At 34.0% G+C, this 21,947-nt stretch overlaps 2 long non-coding RNA genes and 1 pseudogene across 4 annotated transcripts; all 3 read right to left on the bottom strand.

Annotated features, from left to right (window-relative positions):
- Positions 1–733: 733 nt before the first annotated feature.
- LOC146905186 (FIP1[V]-like protein) lies at positions 734–7,188 on the bottom strand (annotated as a pseudogene). The gene is made up of 4 exons (XR_015017994.1): positions 6,921–7,188; positions 6,099–6,828; positions 2,808–4,406; positions 734–1,579 (listed from the first exon to the last, which is right to left on the bottom strand). The product of XR_015017994.1 is annotated as an FIP1[V]-like protein (transcript).
- Positions 7,189–14,779: 7,591 nt separating this feature from the next.
- LOC146905185 (uncharacterized) lies at positions 14,780–17,559 on the bottom strand. The gene is made up of 3 exons (XR_015017769.1): positions 17,248–17,559; positions 16,394–16,549; positions 14,780–15,003 (listed from the first exon to the last, which is right to left on the bottom strand). It is a non-coding gene; the product is annotated as an uncharacterized LOC146905185 (long non-coding RNA).
- A 641-nt stretch (positions 17,560–18,200) lies between these two features.
- On the bottom strand, positions 18,201–20,980 carry LOC146905184 (uncharacterized). 2 transcript variants are annotated; one of them, XR_015017771.1, is made up of 4 exons: positions 20,669–20,980; positions 19,815–19,970; positions 18,325–18,424; positions 18,201–18,217 (listed from the first exon to the last, which is right to left on the bottom strand). It is a non-coding gene; the product is annotated as an uncharacterized LOC146905184 (long non-coding RNA). The 2 variants fall into 2 exon arrangements; XR_015017770.1 differs by having other exon boundaries at positions 18,210–18,238.
- Positions 20,981–21,947: the final 967 nt, after the last annotated feature.

Here is a 21,947-nt window from a genome sequence, read left to right as displayed (position 1 = left end):
CCAAATCCAACCAAAACCGCGGGTGACATTACCTCACCCCTCACCGTCCATATTTGAAACAACTTAAGGGACATATTTGAAACTTAAAAAACTTAAAAGAATAATCCAGTATTTTTGTCAAAACTTAAATGACCATAAATGATATTTGGCCAAGAATACACATCACAAAATGAAACCATGTGTCATTTCCATAAAGAAAAACTAACCATATCAACTTGCACAAATCAATGGTCTTAAATTCACTTGCTGTTTAATTACAGTAGCATTGTGCAAAAGCATTATCTTACTTATTTGGTGGACTATTTAAAGATTTAATTTGTGAAAAGTGTAATATAAGGCAACTGATCAAATCATTGGTCAATATTAATTTATGTGAATTGTTTTGTTACAAAGATGTGTATATTTTCTTTTCTATAAAATGAATCTGGAGTCATGGTGAGTTTTAAGATAGAAAAAAGTGATCAATGCATTATATAAAAAATATATTTTTATATGACGTGATTTTTATATGCGTAAAACTTTCTCCGTAGACAAACATTCAGGCAAAGTATATCATAGTTGTCATTTTATAGGTTAATTCCTCAAATATCTCCAGAAATATTTACATGACGTGATTTGATTGGACATTTATAAACTAAATTTTAATAGATACATATATAATATAATATTAAGCCTGAAACTTCATTTATTATTTTCGTAATTCCTAATCTAACTAAATGTGATTTGATATCTATCTATCAATACAACAAAGGCTCGTCACTTCAATTTCATTTATCATACATGCAACCTTGGTCACGTTCACCACAAAATGCCGATCGCTGCTCATAGCCCAAATCATCCAGGTAAGAGCTACATTATAACACCAAAAATATGTGTCACTTTTTACATTTTACGTATATGGTGTACAATAAATTTATAGGCAGTGCGGTGACAGTTCAACAGAACTGAAGTACAAAATATATCTCAAACCCTTTTTCTGGTAAGGTCGCTCTTGTTTTAGACTTTAAAAGCATCAGCGTAAGTGCAATTTCCCCAAAGCTAAGACTATATCAGATTTCATTTAGTTACTGATCCATCTCCTTTTTCTGGAAGGTCGCTCTTGTTTAACCTCTGACTCCACTTGACTTTCAGTTTTGGCAGAAGGCGAAGGTTCACTCTCTAGCTTCTTGATAACCATGCCGCTCACTCCGTTTTTTCATCCTCTCAACTGTGTCCAGGTGCCGATCCCCTGATTCGCTGGAATCACCATCCCTGCTCTCCATGTCTACAAAATCCCTTGCTTCAGGCATCAAGGGTTTTTGGTTATCTAAATCAACTGTTTTAGCATATTTATCCACAGGATTCCCAACTTCAGAAGACCCGCCATTATTATCCTTATGTCCTTGAACTTCAAGGAAGAAGATGACTTGTTGATACTGAAATCTTTTCCTTGTGGCTTGTCCAGCTCCAGTTTAGAATGTCCTCTGTAGGAATCTTGTTGTTCATCATCGGATGAAATGCCATCCTGGTTTTTCCTGGACATGCGATGCCTTGGAATTTCATGCTCAGTACGTTCTTGATCACCAAATTCTTTAGAGCCCTTCACAATAGAAACTAGCTATTATAGAAAACAAGTTCATATATCTAACAGTTATTTCCAGCATCAGCAAGAGTTTGCAAGCAGAAGAAAATCTTGAAAAACAAGAGGCGGGGACAGACCAATGGAAAATGCAATTAATGTGTTAGAATTCCAAGCTTACTGATGTTAAATAGTAAGACACACTAGTTTGAAACAAAAAATAATAATACTTTTTCCTTTTGAACAAAATCTCAAGAACTCTGCTAAGAATATTAACACCTCTGTCAAGCACACATTGGAACACCAAGGAAATTAACGAGTCATGAGTCGAATTGAAGGAAAGAAAACAAAATTTAAGCATTATGCTATCAGGTGAGGCTACATGGATCAAATGATATCGTTAGATTCTTATAGAAAGATTAAATTTTCAATAAATCAGTTTAGAGCACGGCCATTCAAATAAATCAATTTAGGCAACCATCTAGAATAAAGACAATTGAATCATTATTAAATGTCATAGAATTTCACAATGCTTTATGCTAGTTTCCAATTGATCCGACAATCCTCTTTTCTTCAGGTCCAGTAACCCATACAAATAACAATAAGCAAGAGGTTCACAAGCCTATCAATTATAACCAGATTATGCAGAGACCCAAACAAAATGACACTACCAAAAGAATAGCTAATATTTTAGGGAATATTCATATACTTAGTAATGCTAGCGACCCTAATTTTAACACTCACTTTCTTATTGGGTGAAATACATGTAGCCGTAGGTCACACCACTTTGAGAATGGGTCCCAAATAAAGTGGTGGGATCCATGTGTGTTTCACTCATTAAGAGAGTGAGTGTTAAAAAGAGTGTTAGAATGAGTGTTGCTAGCATTACTTCATATACTATCAATATACATGAGAAAGACTACCAAGATGCAGATGTTAAAAATTCTTATTAACCGTGCTAGATTTATCCTCATAACACATTTTGTGGCCTCCCCCCATGAAGTTAGGTGAGCAGGATTAATGGCAATTTAAAGCTAGTTAGTTGATCACAATAAAGCCTTCCTTTCCATGCATTATGTGGCCTGAACCAACAAGTCAAATAATAACAGGAACTAAATTGCCAGCTCACAATAACTCCCAACCCAATTTTGATTCTAGGAAGCAGATATGGATAATGCTTATTTTCATCTAAGTATTTAACTCTCAAGCTAGAGTTTCAGATTTTACATGATATTGTGGTGATGCATACCTTCTCATTTGATGGACCATTTGGGTTTTCAAGACTTTTCTTGGACAGTCCTACACTATTGAGGTCACTAATATCACGCTCTTTGCTTTTCCTTAAGCCCTCTTTATGTTTCCTCTCGTGAAGTCTTCGGTAATCTGAAGCATTAGCAACACGATCACGACGATCACGATCACGACGATCACGATCACGACTACTTGACCTTATGATGTGAACTTGCTTCTGGAATTTGATCCCTTCTTTTTAGTTGGTCATTGTCGAACTGATTCTCAAGATTGGTAATCTTTATCAGAAAGTTTATGTTCATCTTTAGCACTAACACGGCTAACCCATGCTTTTTCTACTGCTGCTCGTACTCTTCTTCCCTAAATCCTTCCTTCTTCTCTTGCACGTTTGGGTATGGACCTCATGGGACAATTTCAACCGATGCCACTCTTCCCTATCTCTTTGCCTATCGCCCCACTCCTGCATTAGCAAGACATCATCTTTCTTCCTATTGGTGTATTGATCACCAGGGTAATCTCTACTTCTTTGTAGTTCATCTCTCTTGTGTTGATCCAATACTTCATCTCTTTCTCTTCAACGCCAAGTAGCATTTTCTCTGTAGCCATGTCGAATTTCTTCCTTGTCCATATGTTCCCTTCTAAGATACTCCTCATCCTTCCTCCTCTTGATATGGTAATACTCCACAGCTTCGTACCTAACCCTCATGCCCTCATCTCTTTTCCTGTGTCTTGAATCTTTAGACCCAACATCCTTTTCATAAGGAATCCTGTAGCTACCATTACCCAACTGCTTTCTAGAGTGAAAGCTATCTTTGTCGTTTCTCTCATTTTCTATAACCTTAGCCCTATCCCTCTTTCTAGGTTCATTAGTTCTAACCTTTCTGTTATAGACATCATCATCTCTCCTTGCCCAATCCAAGTCAGAACTCAGAACTGTCCCTATCTTTTTGCCTATCAAATTCGTCAGTATTTGTATGCAATTGATGAGCTAAGCTACAATGTCGGTCTTCGTAAGGGTAAAATCCTTCTCTCCCTCTAAGTATCATGTGATTTCTTTCAGGATCTTGCTTTCCCTCATGCTCTTTTCTATAGAATCCCTGCTCATTATCATCTGAGTGTTGTCTGATGCTAGCCAGATGTGTTGATCGTGGATCCTGGACTACTTCCTCAATACCCTCTCGCCACTTCTGGTTATCTCTGCTGCTTGCTGATCTTGCTTTGCTGTTACGCTGCTTCTGGCAGCTTTCAAGTCCTTTCAATCATCAATTTCATCGAGCAAAGGTTGCTCAACTTGAGATGTCAAATTCTGTTTCTTATCTATCCCATCCTTGAGGACATCAACCTTGTCTACTGTATTTAAATCAATTTCTTTTTTTTCCACAATCTAGGACTTCCATCGGTGGTCCCAGTATCCTCAAGCTTACCATCTTTGTCCTCCAAACTGGACTCCTTTACATCCTCAATGACAGGAGAAGACAAAAGTGTGCTATCTTTCACTTCCATGCTTTCAACTGAATCTTCTTTTTTTACTGCATCTGTATTCAGTTTTCGGATAAGACTAAAAGGAGATTGACTACGCACTTTTTTTTCCATTTTCCTGTAAATACAAAAGAAAAGATGCTATTCATTAATTAAAGATGATTAACAAAAATGAGGAATGAAAATGCAATAAAAATAACTATGCTGAAACAATGAGCATTCGAAAAAAACAACACAAGAATGTACAAATGAAAAGAAGTCCTAAATGCAAAAAAAAAAAAAAAAATTGTATTTAAGTAACTAGCAATTCTTTTTATCTCTAAATTTGATTCCAGAAAAACAGCTTTTTAATGCACTGTTGACTTCTCACTGGTTAAATATTAAATCTTTTTCTTAATCGTAGCCTTTCTTTTCTGAAGAGAATATATCTTCAATATGATCTAAATTAACTCAAAATTTGTTTCTCCAACTCGTTTGACTGTTGAGTGACATCCTAAATTAATTCAAGCACATCACTGTAGCCTAATATCCACTCGCAATCAAGTTAAACGAGGTGACATAAGTCCTGAAAACAAATGGTGGTTTATACAAGTACCAACCAGGTGACATAACTGAGATTTAGGTATACATCAAAACAATGGAAATAAAGGCATCCTGCACAACATACATCAGAGATGTGCATTTGTCACAAAACTCTTTGCATATGCAATTCAAGCTTCAAACATAAAAAATTGAAGAAACAAATTATTCGATCTTTTCCATTTCAGAGACCATGGAAAGAACTATCACAGACCAAAGATCTATAACAAATGAAAGATTCAATTGGATTTAGAAAATACAACTTTTTCTCTTCTCTTCATTAAAATTTGTAACTTAAGATTAAAATTAATCTCATAAAAACTGAAAAGTAGGAAAGACACTCCCTCAAGCCAGGGTCAAACCACATCTATATAAAAGCTTAGGTTCAATTCAAACTGTCAGCAACCCCATTCATGGCAATTTGTGAAAATTGCTGTAAGCCCTCACCAAGGTTTGTGGTACACACACAGCCTCCTGATTTATGAAAAAACGTAGCATTCAGCCAAGATAAGGTTATCTATTATATTGATACGCAAAGAATAGATGAACACAAAAGTCACATTTTGTTCAAAATGCTAGAAATAATACAAGCGTAACCCGTTAGTGACAATTTTGACTCTTCCTCTCCGATCAATCTCGCTCTTTCTCCATCTTTGAATGCTTGTTTCACTGTTATTATGTTTATTACATATATAAACCAAGTTAAAAACAAACTATATACTGAAAACTAATTAGACTTTGATCAGTAATCTCTAGTAAGTTTGAATCTTATATCCAAAGAGTTTAAGTAAGAAGAAACAGATGGAGAACTTGTTTGTGAAGGATAAATAATATAAAGGAGTAGGGCGGAAAAAATTCCTATTTTGCTTCTCTTGAGCAGATTTCACAAATGGACTGAATGATGTATTGGTTAATTCTCATCTTAGTTTTGAGATGAAATAAATGCATGGAATGGAACTAAAATGAAGCAATTCTTGGTCATTAAAAGTGTACAAAAAAACCTATGTACTTCTAGCATCACAAAAGCTACATAAAACATCAAGTAAGCAGGAAACACTCTTAGTTATAAAAAGTCAAAAACATTATAGAGCAAGAACGATCCCTTGATATGATAAACATCATCCTCTACATCACCATAAATTCAAAAACAGATTTCAAACAAACAAAATGGCATATAGATTTGAACCAAAACATCAGCAAGGAAACTGCAATAACTTAATTATCAATTTACCTTCTCATCGATGAGCATCATCTCAAGAGAATTTGTCTGATCAGATTTTAATTCTCCAAACATCTTTCCCATGAACGATCTCAGACAAACAACCAAAGGACTCTTTCATTCTCACTTCAAGATACTATGATAATTTGTTTGCTGTGTTGTGAAGATATTGAAGTACATTGAAGTAGCCAAGCACCTATTTAGAGCAATTTCAACAGAGAAAAACAATGGCAATGCAGACAAAGACAGAGCTGCTGACACAAAGGCAACTTATTCAACATTTCTTGACAGCACTAGCACAAAATCTACCAAATTTCAAACTTCTCTAACTACATAAGTAAGATATGACCGCATTTCATTTTTCAAAGTGCAAAAATCAAACTACATCAATACCCTGTGTCAGTGCCCACAGAATTTGATCAAAAACAAACAGATATAACAAACTATCAATGAAAAATACATTAAAAAATAGAGAAAAATTGCAAGAAGTAACCAATTACTATATATGCGAAGGGTGGGTGAAGTGTAAACAATTCTTCATTACACTTTCACCCTAAATACTATATACTAAAATACTAAAATACTAAATACTAAATACTAAATACTAAATACTATGCTAAGGGTGAAGTATATACACTTAAACACCCTAATTACTACTTAATCTAAAATTAAGTACCATGTAGAGTTGGTACGGAAAAGAGGGACTTCAACGATATGCCTACCCTGCCAATCGATTCCATAACTGAAATTGCAAAATAGAAAATAATATTAACAATGGTGATAATAAAAAACAAAGATACCATAAAAAAATCAAAGAGATAAAAATTTACTCACGTATCCGATTCTTACTACTACCAAGATCAAAACAATGATGCTAATAAAAAACGCCCATTTCGCTGCACGTCGAATAGGTTTGTTACGATTATCCAAATAGTTTTGGATGTCTTCTTCAGTAACCTCGAAATCTTCAATGTCTTCAATGTCTCGTTGGGAAAGCTCGGTGATTTGATTTTCCGCCATAGTGAGGGTGTGTGTGTGTTAGGGTTTTGGTTGATTTAGATTTAGATGGAAGAACTTTGTTTCGTAAATGACAGTGGTGTGTTAGGGTTTTGGTTGATTTATAGAGAAAATGAATTATGCTCTTCTCCTAACAAATTTTTCTCATTTCCAACCAAACTTCGGAAAATGCCCCCTGGCGTGAGTTAACTCACGCATGTGTTAATCTATGCGTGAGTTAACTCACGCTGAGTTATGTTTCGTAAATGATGACGCTTAGTTCAAGTTTACCTATATATACAAGGTATAGAAAATAATAAGGCTTAAAAGGCATACGTGACCCTTAAATTTTAAAAAAGTTGTGATTTTGGTCCCCTAATAAAAAAATAACAATTTTACCCCGTAAATTTACAAAATGTTGCAAAGCTGCTGAGAAGACGACATGTGTCCCAAAGGGTCAAAAGATAAAGGGACAAAACAACTTTTTGTAAAGATAAAGGGACAAAAGAACTTATTTCCTTAAAGATAAAGGGTCAAAAGAACGTATTTCTCTTAAGTTAAGAGGTTAAAAATTCACTTAAGCCTATTAATAATAATATATAGCGGTTACATGGGTTTTTGGTAAGTTTGATGGTTATTTTGGAGAGGTTTTTTAATGGTTTGACACAAGATTTGCTCCTGCAATTGCACGTTTGGACTTTGGTTTTTGGAGATGACTTCTTGGTTTGGTGTTTAGTTTTTATTGGTTTCGAGGGCTCTCGGTGGAGGGTGTTTTTGGTTTGCTTGTAGAAGTTTGTATTTGATATATGAGTGTTTGTTTGGGTGTTCCGCATATATACAGACACTTTTCCTTTTTCCTTTGTATGTTGCTTTTAAGTCTCCTAGCTTAGCATTCCTTGTGCTTGCTAGGATTCTTTTTGTTTTAAATAAATTTCATTTTAACTTCTTCAAAATAATAATAATAATAATAATAATAATAATATATAAAATGAACTTTTACAAAATATTTTGTTTGTCATTTACTTTGTTGATTTTTGTTAACAATATGTATACGTGATGTTGCATGTTTCAAATATGAACTGCTTAGACTGTCTTAGGAACAACAGACCTTCCCAAACTACATCTACAGGGCAGGACAGGGGGAGAAGGATGAAGCGAAAAGGAGGGCGTGTAGGGGGAGGGGAAGGGACCGTCATGTCGAGTCTAAGCCTTAACCTTAGCATGAGCATGAGCATGAGCTTCAACATATCGAGGAGGTGGACGTGGAGAACGCGAATGATAATGATGAGCAGCCGCGGGAGGGGGAGGTGAAGGTGAACCCATAACCGCCAAGGGACTATCCTGGTTGCCCACATGACGTGTCAGTGCTCCCCCAATATTGTAACATCCCGATTTTTAACACCAAATGTTGTGTCTGTTTTTTTTAACGAAGAACAAAAGAATAAAGTTTAAACCTTTTTAATCACAAGTCATAAACTTTTATTCACAAAATATATGAAAGGTTCCTTTTCCAAAATGGAGGTCAGAGTCATACAGAGCTTTGCATGACAACTGGATAATTTACAAGACACAAGTACATCTCTACGCAGAGGGAGAATTTCCTATCAAAAGTATTACCTAACATTAAAGGAACTACTAAGTTGATCTTTGACTCTAAAATAAATAATGTTGGGTACTGGACCTACCAATGACCTCACCCTAAAGGCTTTCTCCTACTAACTATGTGAGTTGTCTCGAGTACGTCTCCCGTGAACGTGATCTATCATGCAGTTTGGTCAAATCCCCTAGATGAAATAGTTCACTCATCCAGGAAGAAGGAATCGTCATCTTCTGTCATCGTAGCTCAGCTTCCTTCGAAATCATCATAATCTAATGGCGTATAGCCCACACATCCACTGGAAAGGTCACCAATCCGAAAACAACAAATATACAGGAACAGAGCAAGAAGCATAAACGGAGTAAACATTATACGTGAATTAGAGATCTCATTATAATCAACGTACGGAAACAAATAGAGAAATAATGCTCATAATAAAAAAATTTAAGACTCGATTCCTAATGCAATGTCTATATGCCAATGCATATGATTCCGAAAATTATTACTGCTCTGTAGAGGGTTCTGGCATCGCCACATCTATCAGACTCGATGATCCACTAAGGGATAAGGTGGTTTTGAAACACACCTTGTGCCACCTCTCCGGTGTGCACCTCATGACTCCTCTCTGGTGGCCATGTAACTATGAAATGCATGAGCATACGATTCCCCATATATGCACAAGCAATTCTAATCATATGCAATATATTAATTATATCATCATTATATGTGAATCATTAGTCTCAAGAATATAACTTGCATATGTAAACATTTACTCACTTTGACAACTAGGCATTCTCAAACATGTAAGCAAACACAAAGCAATTATAAACATAAATATCATTTTTAAGGAAAAATGTATAAAAATAGAGAGGTGCCCTTACCTCGAATAGTTTTTCATCCAATCGAATATGTCTTTATCTCTTTTACTTCTTTTAGTCATCAAAGTCCCCCAAGAATCCAATACCCTCTCCAATTAAATGCTTTTTATTCTCTTCTTACTCGCTTCTCCAAACTCTCTCACAATCTCACTTTATTGTCACTAAACCCTCACTTGTCTTTCAAAGTTCATGACACCGATACTCAAGAGAAGGGAAAAGAAACCGAATCAAATAGAGAGAGATGATCATACCTGAGGAAGAGCAAGAAAATACGACTCGGACTTGAGAGAGAGCAAGAAAATACGACTTACAATTTTCTACCCAAGAGACCATAGCTTTAAAAATTAAGAATGTGGTCAAGATTTATTACTATTATTATTTATTTTATTTGTTTCGATGAAAGTTAACATATTTAGAAGTCTTCTTTTTCTAAAATAAACTAACACATCAAGATAACTTTTGATTAAGAAAAGATGCCTAGATTTAATTAAGGTTACCCTATTTCAACCGGACTTAATTATAATAATTCTTAACATTTTCGTCACAAAAATTTTACGAAAAGTTCAACAGAATCTCATTTGTTTTTATGTCGTTTTCGAAACTTTTTTAAGTTCATTAAAGATAATTAAGAGCACAGTTTGAATTTATCAACAACATCATAAACATTATTTTCCATCGTTTCTGAGTCAAAATAAATCATAATGCGCCCATTGTTTTTAACTGCTAAAACATAGTACAAGAACTTTTCTTCTAAACTTCTTACGAAAATTGGATAAGAGTATACGACTCATCTATGTCAAAATAAAAGTTGAGTGTTACTTTTCCCACCCTACTGCCTTCTCGCGCGCCCTGCAAAAATTCCAAAAATATCCCTGGTCCGGATTATGCTTTCCGGACCAGATTGTTAGTAACTTCCGGAATATAAAATCAGGACCATTTGTTGTGCGCTTTTTGTGTCTTTCTTTGATGTCAAGGATCTCTGTTGACCGTTATATGAACCCCACACAAGCTGAAATGCTATTGCAGGGTTCATAGGAACGGTCAACAATGACCATGACACCACCGACACTCCTACACTACTTAAAAAATTTGAAGAAAATGGAAGGAAAGAGGTGAAGTGAAGAATGAATGTATTTGTTGAAGATGGAAGCCTATTTATAGCCTTAAACAAGTCCTAGGTCATTAATACAGTCAATGAAAACGTGTTAGTAGTTGTAACCGTCCAACCACTACTTGATGGCACTCTTTCAAAAGAAGCCAAGCTCTCTTTCAAAAGAATCCAATGCTGAAGCATTCCGGATTATACATTCCGGAATGTCCTTAGCCCTACAAAGAAGTGCAAACGTTCCCCTCGTTCACCATAAGAGCACCATAATTGCACTAATCCGGAAAATATATTCCGGAACTGAAAGGTGCATTCCGGATTGTATATTCCGGAACGCTTCAGTGCCATGGCCGGTGGTCTGCACCACACGCATTTGTCGGTGGTCAAGTAAAAAAAAACGTGTTTTACCACGTTTTTTGACTGCATTAATGGTTTCCCAACCATTTTTCACCCACCCCTCCCTATAAATACTCTTCCAAACCCCACCATTTCTCACACCATCCCTCTCCTCCTCTTCTTCCTTCTACAACCATGGTTTTCCATCATTGGCCTTTCATAGATAAGGGCCTCGTTGAAAACTTTCAGGGTTTGTATGAACGGTCAATGAGGATGGAACCGCGCTGCAACGAAGGGCGGTTCATCTGAGGCTCATGTGGGTCAGTGTGGTTATTAGCTTCGCCTGTCGGGGCGTAAGTCTGAGCACCCCCCACCTCCCTCAGGGGCATTTGTTTCTTCTTCCCGCCCTCCTCTTCCCTCCTCCTTCGGTTTTCCTCCAATAGCCAAGCTACTGCTATGTCCTGTCACATAGCAGTGGTTAGGCTCTTAGGAGATTAGAATTAGGCTCTTAGGAGATTAGAAATAGATTTAGGATGTTATGTAATAAGCTTAAAAAACTTGAAAATTATTGTAATGTATTGTTCATATATTAATAAAATGAGTTGTTTTTATGTTTGTGTCTTTTTATTTATGTTTTTTTATTTTATTCGCATTTTATTTTACGAATTGTAGAGCTTAAAATTGCAAAAGTTATGCTAAAATACTAATCCGGATTTTACAATCTGGAGACATCTGAAAATTACTAACAATACATTCCGGATTACGAAATCCGGACTAGAGGTAAAATTGGAAAAAAATAGGGCGCGCGAGGAAAGCCATAGGGTGGGAAAAGTAACACCCATAAAAGTTTCATTCCAAAGTCCATATATTTATTTTTCTTCTAAATTTAACCAAATGTTCATAGTGTTCATGAACTACACTAACAACGTTTAAATATGATCATTTTGCAAAACTCATAACACTTAAATACGAAGAAGAGATGAACCATGTTGTTCTCACAAACAAAAAGAATAGCGAAGTTTGGATTTATGATCAGTCACACAACTTATAAGTAAGTAGATTCAAAGAACAAAAGTGAAAGGTTTCAAAATCAATTACCTTTGTCAAGTGTCTGGACAAACTTGGTAGAATAGATAAAGAGAGTAAAGATGATTTTTGCTAAGCGTAAATTAGAAATGTTTTTGGGTTTGGTTTAATTAGAAGTGAAAATTAAAATTGAAGTTAGTAAGTATGAAACGTGAGAAGAAGAGAAGGAGTGATTATATGTTATTTATTTATTTTTCTCATAAAAAGCAAACCTACAATTATCAAGATTTATCTTCAAAATCATAAGTAAAACTATATTTGGTACTTTGTTCATTTTTTTTTTCATTATTATTATTAATAATTAAAATCATAGCCTTCACAAAAAGATGATTTATTTTCTCTACCAAAATCCATTCCTCAACAAAAATACTAACATTAAATTATAAAAAAGAAAGACACTCAATGGCAAAAAAAAAACAAAAAGAAAGTCACTCATCCCAGACATCCAAAACTCGGTCAACAAAACCACAAGTGGCTCTAGAAATATTTTTTTTTATTACTATGAATGAGTTGGAATCGGTTTTTAGATAGTGCATCCATCTAATTTCCTATTCTTTTCCTTTAAATTAAAATCAATTTTAGTAATAAAGGGAAGAAGGGTATAAGGCTAAATATAGAGGGTGTGTTTGGTTGTGAGAAGAAACAAGAAAATAGAGTAGATTTGGGGTTGTTTGGTGTAAGAGTGAGAGAAGAGAAATAGAAGAGAGAGAAGTGTTGATTTTTTTTGAAAATACTAAAATACCCCTTCATTAAAAAAACTATCAATCTCACATTTTTATTTTATTTTAATTAATTTTAGTTAATTAATTAAGTCATCGTTTTTTTTGTGAAATAAGTCATCGTTTTTTTATTTGGTGATCTAAAATATAATCTAATTAATTAAATCATTCAAATGGTTTAAGCTATTTATTTTGTAAAAATAATAATTAATTAAGAGTTAAATTAATATTAATTAACCACAAACGAAGGATAAGGGAACAACTATTTATGTGTGATACTCCTCTATGAAAAGAAAAAAAAAAGACTATTGTTTTTTGTTTTTTTGAAGGAAAACAAACTATTTTTGTGTGTTATTAACAAAAAAGAAAAAAATGAATGTCATTGTACGTAGAACAAAACGTAGTAAGAATATGACTATTTTGCAAAATTAATAAAGCTGAGGAAAGAGTGGGATAAGTCATAAGGGTATGGAGTGGAAAGTGTAAATCAAAAGAGCTTTCTCTCGGATCTGTTCGCAAAGGAAAAGTGGTGGGTCCCACCATAAAGCTTTCTCTCTTCCTTATTTCTTGGCATACCAAACAGAATAAGTTTGATATCTCTCTTCAATTTCTCTCTCAGCAATTTCTCTCTCTCCTATTTCACTGCAACCAAACACAGTGTGAGTGAATATCAAAGAGGAAAAGATCCGTGTGCCCATTTTTTGGAGAATAGAAAAATAATGAAACACTGTTTAAAATCACTGTGGTGATGGTGAAGCAACACAAAGTTGATATTTTTTTTAAGAAAGTTGATATTATTAATTAGGATCAACTAATAATATTATAAAAATTAATACATGGTCATGTATTCATTACTTATTCTATATTATCTTGTCTTAGATCTATAAATTAAGTGGTTGACAAAATACCAACCATCTTTCTAGTAGTTAAAATTGGGGAAATAGGATAGCATACGTGTGATCTCATGTTCACAACAACATATATGCATGGTCATGGATGAAGTTTTTCTAATAATCTAGTGAAAAGTATATAGAAGGATCATAAAATCCACATAAATCTATTTTAAATAATTTCATAGTAAACCAGGTTCGTTTTGAAATATTAAACGCGGTAAAATTGTTGACTGTTGGAGAGACTGAAAATTATGTTCAAGATAATTTCTTCTAAAACTTTTACCATAAGACACTTTCGCGACAAAACCCTAAAATATTCGAGCGAACATTAAAATTCATCGTTGAAGGTAATATTTATTTTTATTTTATAAAAAATTTAAGTAGATAAAGTAACATTATATTATATTATGAATATTTATTTATTTTCAAAATTACGGGTCTTACAAATACCATCTTCATGTGGCCTATCGCATGGGAAAAGTAAGATTCTACAACTTTAACTTTTTTTGTGTTTTGTTTTTATTGAATTGAATTGGGTAGGGTAAGATTTGATTTGTATGATATTAATTTTTTGTTATTTAGTTTTTTCAGTGGCGTATCAACTTAAAATGCATCAACAACGACAAAAGCTAGTTAAAATACAAGAACCAAATATTGCTACCCTACAACAGCGATGGATCAAAGATGTCATTCGAGACACTGAATTCTTCATTTTCACGTTCTTTGTTTTTCTTCCATTTTTTACCTTGATTCTTCATCTAGTTTCCATTTTCTCAGTGATTTTTCATCACAAAGAACGAAGCATCTTCTTCATGAATCCGTCGCCGACTGTGAGATGATCTATCTTCCTCAAGATAACATCTTTACCGGACATATCAATAACAGATCTATAGTTCAAAAGTTCAAAGTTCTGCAAATTGTTTACACAAACAAAAATTAATAATAATAAAGTTATATTGGAGTATATTGTATCAAATAAGATTTGTGCACTATGACTCTAGTTAGTTACTTGTTGGTAATATGTTGAGTTAGTTAGTTAATACAGGTACGTTAATTGCCATTTTACATAAACTTTGCTTTATGACTGTGAAACACCCCTACTAGAAAATTACCTAGGATATCTAGCATGAGTGTTAAATTCGGCATCGGGTACATTAAAATTACAATAAATAAAAAAACTCTCTGAAAAATTCATAGAATTTATCACCTGTTAACTCAGAAATAGTACAACTGACGTGTACTTTATATGGTCCAGCTACTTCTGCTTCTTTGTCAAGAAGCATCCTGTCGTATAATAACTCGTATATCTGAAATAAATAAAAGGGATTGGGGTGAGACAAGATGTCTCAGTGAGTTCCATCTATCCTAGGCCGTAGGCAATCTCGGGAACCTAGGATCGCCATTTGTTTCTAAACTTAACCCATTTCGGGTTTATACAATTTCATTATGCATAACTGAGCGATCAGGGATAACTAAAATCGCTGTCAGAATTATTATTTTGATTATACAATAAATATAGTCATACTCATAACTTTAATCATAAACATAATCACCATAATCATAATAATAATCATAAACATATATCTCCAATATATCATACCCTGGTATAACTTATACTTTAACAAACATATCTGGGTATGTCACTGATTCTTTTCTAATATCAACTAGTCTCGGCTAACTAAGCCAGAGTTCCATAACTAAATTTCCTCATTTCCAACTATTGGCAAAATTTCCATGAAATATTTTTTCGTGGCTAATTCACTCTACACATAACTCTCATATTTATATGTGTATGCTATGTTAGTATTTATGATGGAGGGTCCTTAGAATTTTTCCTTGGTTCCATAATTTTATTTTTTGTTCTATTTCAAATATTATTCGAATAATTCTTGACTTTAAATTTTATATCATTGATTATACATTTCATTCGTTACTATGAGCCGTACCTCATAGGCTACATTATCTCTCGTTGTAGCAAACATATTACTATGACCCGTACGTCATAGGCTACATTATCTCTCGTTGTAGCAAACGGTTTACTATGACCCGTACGTCATAGGCTACATTATCTCTCGTTGTAGCAAACGGATTACTATGACCCGTACGTCATAGGCTACATTATCTCTCGTTGTAGCAAACGGTTTACTATGACCCGTACGTCATAGGCTACATTATCTCTCGTTGTAGCAAACGGATTACTATGACCCGTACGTCATAGGCTACATTATCTCTCGTTGTAGCAAACGGTTTACTATGACCCGTACGTCATAGGCTACATTATCTCTCGTTGTAGCAAACGGAGTTTTCATATTTTCTTTTCTTTTTCTTTCTTTATCTATATGTTACTCATTTCAATTTCAATTTTTCTTCTCATTTCCATTTTTCTGTGATTTTCTATAATTCTGTGAGCATATTACTCATAGGTTGCATTTCAAATTTTCTTTCAAAACATTTCTATAAGAATATATGCATCAATTGCGTTGTTAATTTCCCTCCAACATTTATAATGGCATAAACATACTTATTAACCTAAAAGAGAGTATTGCACATTAATATAAGAAATTTTAGAACACAACAATGAGATTCTAGCAAGGCTATAATTATTCCAACATATTCTAGTAATTCATAATCACATATTAGCATTCTAATGGTATAGTTTACTACCCAAAGGTAGGTTTTCTAACTAAAGGAACTCACCTTGACATTAGTCCCGATATTGCAAGCAGCTTATCCACAATTTGCAGCTTTTGCTAACTCCAAAACTCCATAATCCATTTTCCAAAATAGCTTATGTCTTGGCTTATATGTTTTGCTCTTTCCAAAACAACTCAACTCATTTGTGACGTACTCTTACTTCATCAACCAATATACAGAAAAATTACCATTTCAGTCCCTGCCCCAGAAGTTTGCCGTTTGGCCATTTAAGCACTTCCAAAACAGCTTAATTACTATTTAAGCACTTTTATCCACACTAACACAGCTTATAATTTTACTGTTACTTATATACCAGTTTAATATACCTCTCCTAAACTGGTCATCACAGCACAATACTTGAAACAACTCAAATTTCAATTTAAGCTCTTATCCAAACAGCTTATCTACCAACTTGTGATTTCTATCAAATTAATTTCAACCCAACCTTTAACACAGCAGTTCCAACATAAATAATCAGCCCTATGAATCACTTATACAGCAGCTTAAACCACAACTTAGTTATTTAAGGCATTTTGCTCAAAACTGCTTATCTAACAGCTTATGCCCTCTAAAATAATTCAATTTCTGCTCAAATTTTCCAGAATTAAAGAAAACATGTACACACAGCTCCTAACCCATCCCTACAGCAATTCTAACACGTTCATTCCAAAAAACCAATTATGAAAGCTTTTGAAACAACTTATGCAACTTAACCACAATTTAAGCTATTAATCACTTGTACATACATTTCAGTTTCAATTCCATTTCTATATCAATATCCCAAACATGCCCATGATTAATTTTATACACATAAATGATCATAATATCCCAAAGTGATTTTATTTTGAGAAACTTACCATAAATAATCTCTTTTGGAAACTTTAATCCCTTTTAATGCTTCAGCTTACAACTTCTACTTCTTGGCAGCTCATGATTTGTTTTCCAAGCTTCAGATCAAAAGCCCAAACCCTAGCTTCAATTTATCTTGCTTCTACTCACCAAATAAACCATGACTAAAGCTTCAACACACCATACCTTAACCCACAAGCTTGATTTTTCTACAAAAAAAAAAAAATGAAATAGGAAATGGTGGGAGGGAAAAGAAAGGACACGTGAGGGAGAAGGAAGAGAAAAGAGGGAATTGCTGATTTTTTTTGTGTGAGAAGAGTGTAGAAATATGTGGATCTTTCCACTTAAATGATCTTAAATGGCAAAATTACAATTCTGCCCTTGCTTAAAAAATATCTTATGGTGGGATATTACATTCTACCCCCCTTAAGAAAATTTCGTCCACGAAATTTTAGGGATTTACTTGCTGATAAACATAAATAATTCCTTTTGCTAATCGTGCAACCTTAAATTCGCACTCTGAATTATTTCTTCATACCTTACATCATACTCCTTATACTACATCTTCTGTTAAGGTTTCATTCATTTCTACATTTCTTACTTTTCTTGTATCCACATACGAAGTAACGTTCAATACTCCGTCTTACCCATAACAATTTCTATCCCTTTCTAAAAAAAATTCCATCTTCATAAATCACCAACCACCTTATGGCGTTGAATACTTCCTTAACAAAATTCATTGTAAACTTGACATCGTGACTTTTCTTCTTCACCTACTTCATTCCTCCCAGGTTCTATTTAGCTCTCAGACATTTGTTCTAACTGTCATATACTAGTCTGAGTTGATCAGGCTCAGCCAGACACGACATTTGGAATAAATATCTGAAACCCAATAGTCACACTACATCTTATTGAATTCTAATGACCCAAGGCACGATCTGAATCGACCTGCTCTGATACCAAATTGAAACACCCCTACTAGAAAATTACCTAGGATATCTAGCATGAGTGTTAAATTCGGCATCGGGTACATTAAAATTACAATAAATAAAAAAACTCTCTGAAAAATTCATAGAATTTATCACCTGTTAACTCAGAAATAGTACAACTGACGTGTACTTTATATGGTCCAGCTACTTCTGCTTCTTTGTCAAGAAGCATCCTGTCGTATAATAACTCGTATATCTGAAATAAATAAAAGGGATTGGGGTGAGACAAGATGTCTCAGTGAGTTCCATCTATCCTAGGCCGTAGGCAATCTCGGGAACCTAGGATCGCCATTTGTTTCTAAACTTAACCCATTTCGGGTTTATACAATTTCATTATGCATAACTGAGCGATCAGGGATAACTAAAATCGCTGTCAGAATTATTATTTTGATTATACAATAAATATAGTCATACTCATAACTTTAATCATAAACATAATCACCATAATCATAATAATAATCATAAACATATATCTCCAATATATCATACCCTGGTATAACTTATACTTTAACAAACATATCTGGGTATGTCACTGATTCTTTTCTAATATCAACTAGTCTCGGCTAACTAAGCCAGAGTTCCATAACTAAATTTCCTCATTTCCAACTATTGGCAAAATTTCCATGAAATATTTTTTCGTGGCTAATTCACTCTACACATAACTCTCATATTTATATGTGTATGCTATGTTAGTATTTATGATGGAGGGTCCTTAGAATTTTTCCTTGGTTCCATAATTTTATTTTTTGTTCTATTTCAAATATTATTCGAATAATTCTTGACTTTAAATTTTATATCATTGATTATACATTTCATTCGTTACTATGAGCCGTACCTCATAGGCTACATTATCTCTCGTTGTAGCAAACATATTACTATGACCCGTACGTCATAGGCTACATTATCTCTCGTTGTAGCAAACGGTTTACTATGACCCGTACGTCATAGGCTACATTATCTCTCGTTGTAGCAAACGGATTACTATGACCCGTACGTCATAGGCTACATTATCTCTCGTTGTAGCAAACGGTTTACTATGACCCGTACGTCATAGGCTACATTATCTCTCGTTGTAGCAAACGGATTACTATGACCCGTACGTCATAGGCTACATTATCTCTCGTTGTAGCAAACGGTTTACTATGACCCGTACGTCATAGGCTACATTATCTCTCGTTGTAGCAAACGGAGTTTTCATATTTTCTTTTCTTTTTCTTTCTTTATCTATATGTTACTCATTTCAATTTCAATTTTTCTTCTCATTTCCATTTTTCTGTGATTTTCTATAATTCTGTGAGCATATTACTCATAGGTTGCATTTCAAATTTTCTTTCAAAACATTTCTATAAGAATATATGCATCAATTGCGTTGTTAATTTCCCTCCAACATTTATAATGGCATAAACATACTTATTAACCTAAAAGAGAGTATTGCACATTAATATAAGAAATTTTAGAACACAACAATGAGATTCTAGCAAGGCTATAATTATTCCAACATATTCTAGTAATTCATAATCACATATTAGCATTCTAATGGTATAGTTTACTACCCAAAGGTAGGTTTTCTAACTAAAGGAACTCACCTTGACATTAGTCCCGATATTGCAAGCAGCTTATCCACAATTTGCAGCTTTTGCTAACTCCAAAACTCCATAATCCATTTTCCAAAATAGCTTATGTCTTGGCTTATATGTTTTGCTCTTTCCAAAACAACTCAACTCATTTGTGACGTACTCTTACTTCATCAACCAATATACAGAAAAATTACCATTTCAGTCCCTGCCCCAGAAGTTTGCCGTTTGGCCATTTAAGCACTTCCAAAACAGCTTAATTACTATTTAAGCACTTTTATCCACACTAACACAGCTTATAATTTTACTGTTACTTATATACCAGTTTAATATACCTCTCCTAAACTGGTCATCACAGCACAATACTTGAAACAACTCAAATTTCAATTTAAGCTCTTATCCAAACAGCTTATCTACCAACTTGTGATTTCTATCAAATTAATTTCAACCCAACCTTTAACACAGCAGTTCCAACATAAATAATCAGCCCTATGAATCACTTATACAGCAGCTTAAACCACAACTTAGTTATTTAAGGCATTTTGCTCAAAACTGCTTATCTAACAGCTTATGCCCTCTAAAATAATTCAATTTCTGCTCAAATTTTCCAGAATTAAAGAAAACATGTACACACAGCTCCTAACCCATCCCTACAGCAATTCTAACACGTTCATTCCAAAAAACCAATTATGAAAGCTTTTGAAACAACTTATGCAACTTAACCACAATTTAAGCTATTAATCACTTGTACATACATTTCAGTTTCAATTCCATTTCTATATCAATATCCCAAACATGCCCATGATTAATTTTATACACATAAATGATCATAATATCCCAAAGTGATTTTATTTTGAGAAACTTACCATAAATAATCTCTTTTGGAAACTTTAATCCCTTTTAATGCTTCAGCTTACAACTTCTACTTCTTGGCAGCTCATGATTTGTTTTCCAAGCTTCAGATCAAAAGCCCAAACCCTAGCTTCAATTTATCTTGCTTCTACTCACCAAATAAACCATGACTAAAGCTTCAACACACCATACCTTAACCCACAAGCTTGATTTTTCTACAAAAAAAAAAAAATGAAATAGGAAATGGTGGGAGGGAAAAGAAAGGACACGTGAGGGAGAAGGAAGAGAAAAGAGGGAATTGCTGATTTTTTTTGTGTGAGAAGAGTGTAGAAATATGTGGATCTTTCCACTTAAATGATCTTAAATGGCAAAATTACAATTCTGCCCTTGCTTAAAAAATATCTTATGGTGGGATATTACAGACTGCATACATTACTAGCTCATTTTATCATTCACATTGCTTTAAATTATATACAAGTATTTTAATTTTTTTTTTTTATGGTTCACTAAGTCTATTATATTTTCAGTTTGTGTACGGTGTTGTTGGTTCTAACAGTGTTGTTGTACCTGTGGCAACTGCAAATGAAACCCAGCAATATGAATGAGATTACCGTAACCAATTACAAAGAAAGGTTGTCTACTGAAGAAACTAAAATATTGATTGAAGATAGGAAATTTCTAAAGAAGGATTATGTATTGAACGCTTTAAACCAAATAGAGCTTAATTCAGAGCTGTCGTCTCAAGATAACGACAAGGTTGCTTCTACAAACACTATAACCTCAAATTTGCTTGAGAGTAGCCAGCAGGTTGAAATTGATGTTCTTGACGGTCGTCTGAGGGAACCTGGGAGGAAGTCTGCACACATTATCTTAGCCAAGATGGTTTGATAAAGTCTTAACATTAAATATGTTTCAAGCATGATTTAGGTTTCTTTGATTTGTTTCATATGTTGATTAACTTGTTGGCGGGATTCCTGTAATTGAGGACTGCACCAAGGTCTGCATTGTAGAATTTGGATACTTTTGTTGCCTCTCTGGTTCTGTTTGTGTGGATGCGTATCTCTATGCACGATCAAGAGCATTATGCATCCTTTTCTCGTCCACTTCACTAAAATTCTAAAAATCGGTTGTAAGGAAGGTGCAGAATGAATTCCCTTATATAAAGCATCTTCTCATAAACAACCAAAAATTCATCATATCATCTTAAACTATCATAAGGGCACATCAGAAGATGTGGTCTTAATCTGAATAACACAGTCTATAATTGTCGTCCTCTATATTATTCAAAATTTT

Source organism: Medicago sativa, chromosome 7 (genome assembly GCF_051527215.1).
Source record: "Medicago sativa cultivar Bolivia chromosome 7, Bolivia_mono, whole genome shotgun sequence".
Classification (NCBI taxonomy): Eukaryota; Viridiplantae; Streptophyta; class Magnoliopsida; order Fabales; family Fabaceae; genus Medicago; species Medicago sativa.
The sequence above is the reverse complement of the archived record's forward strand: the minus strand, read 5'-3'. Positions and strand labels throughout refer to the sequence as shown.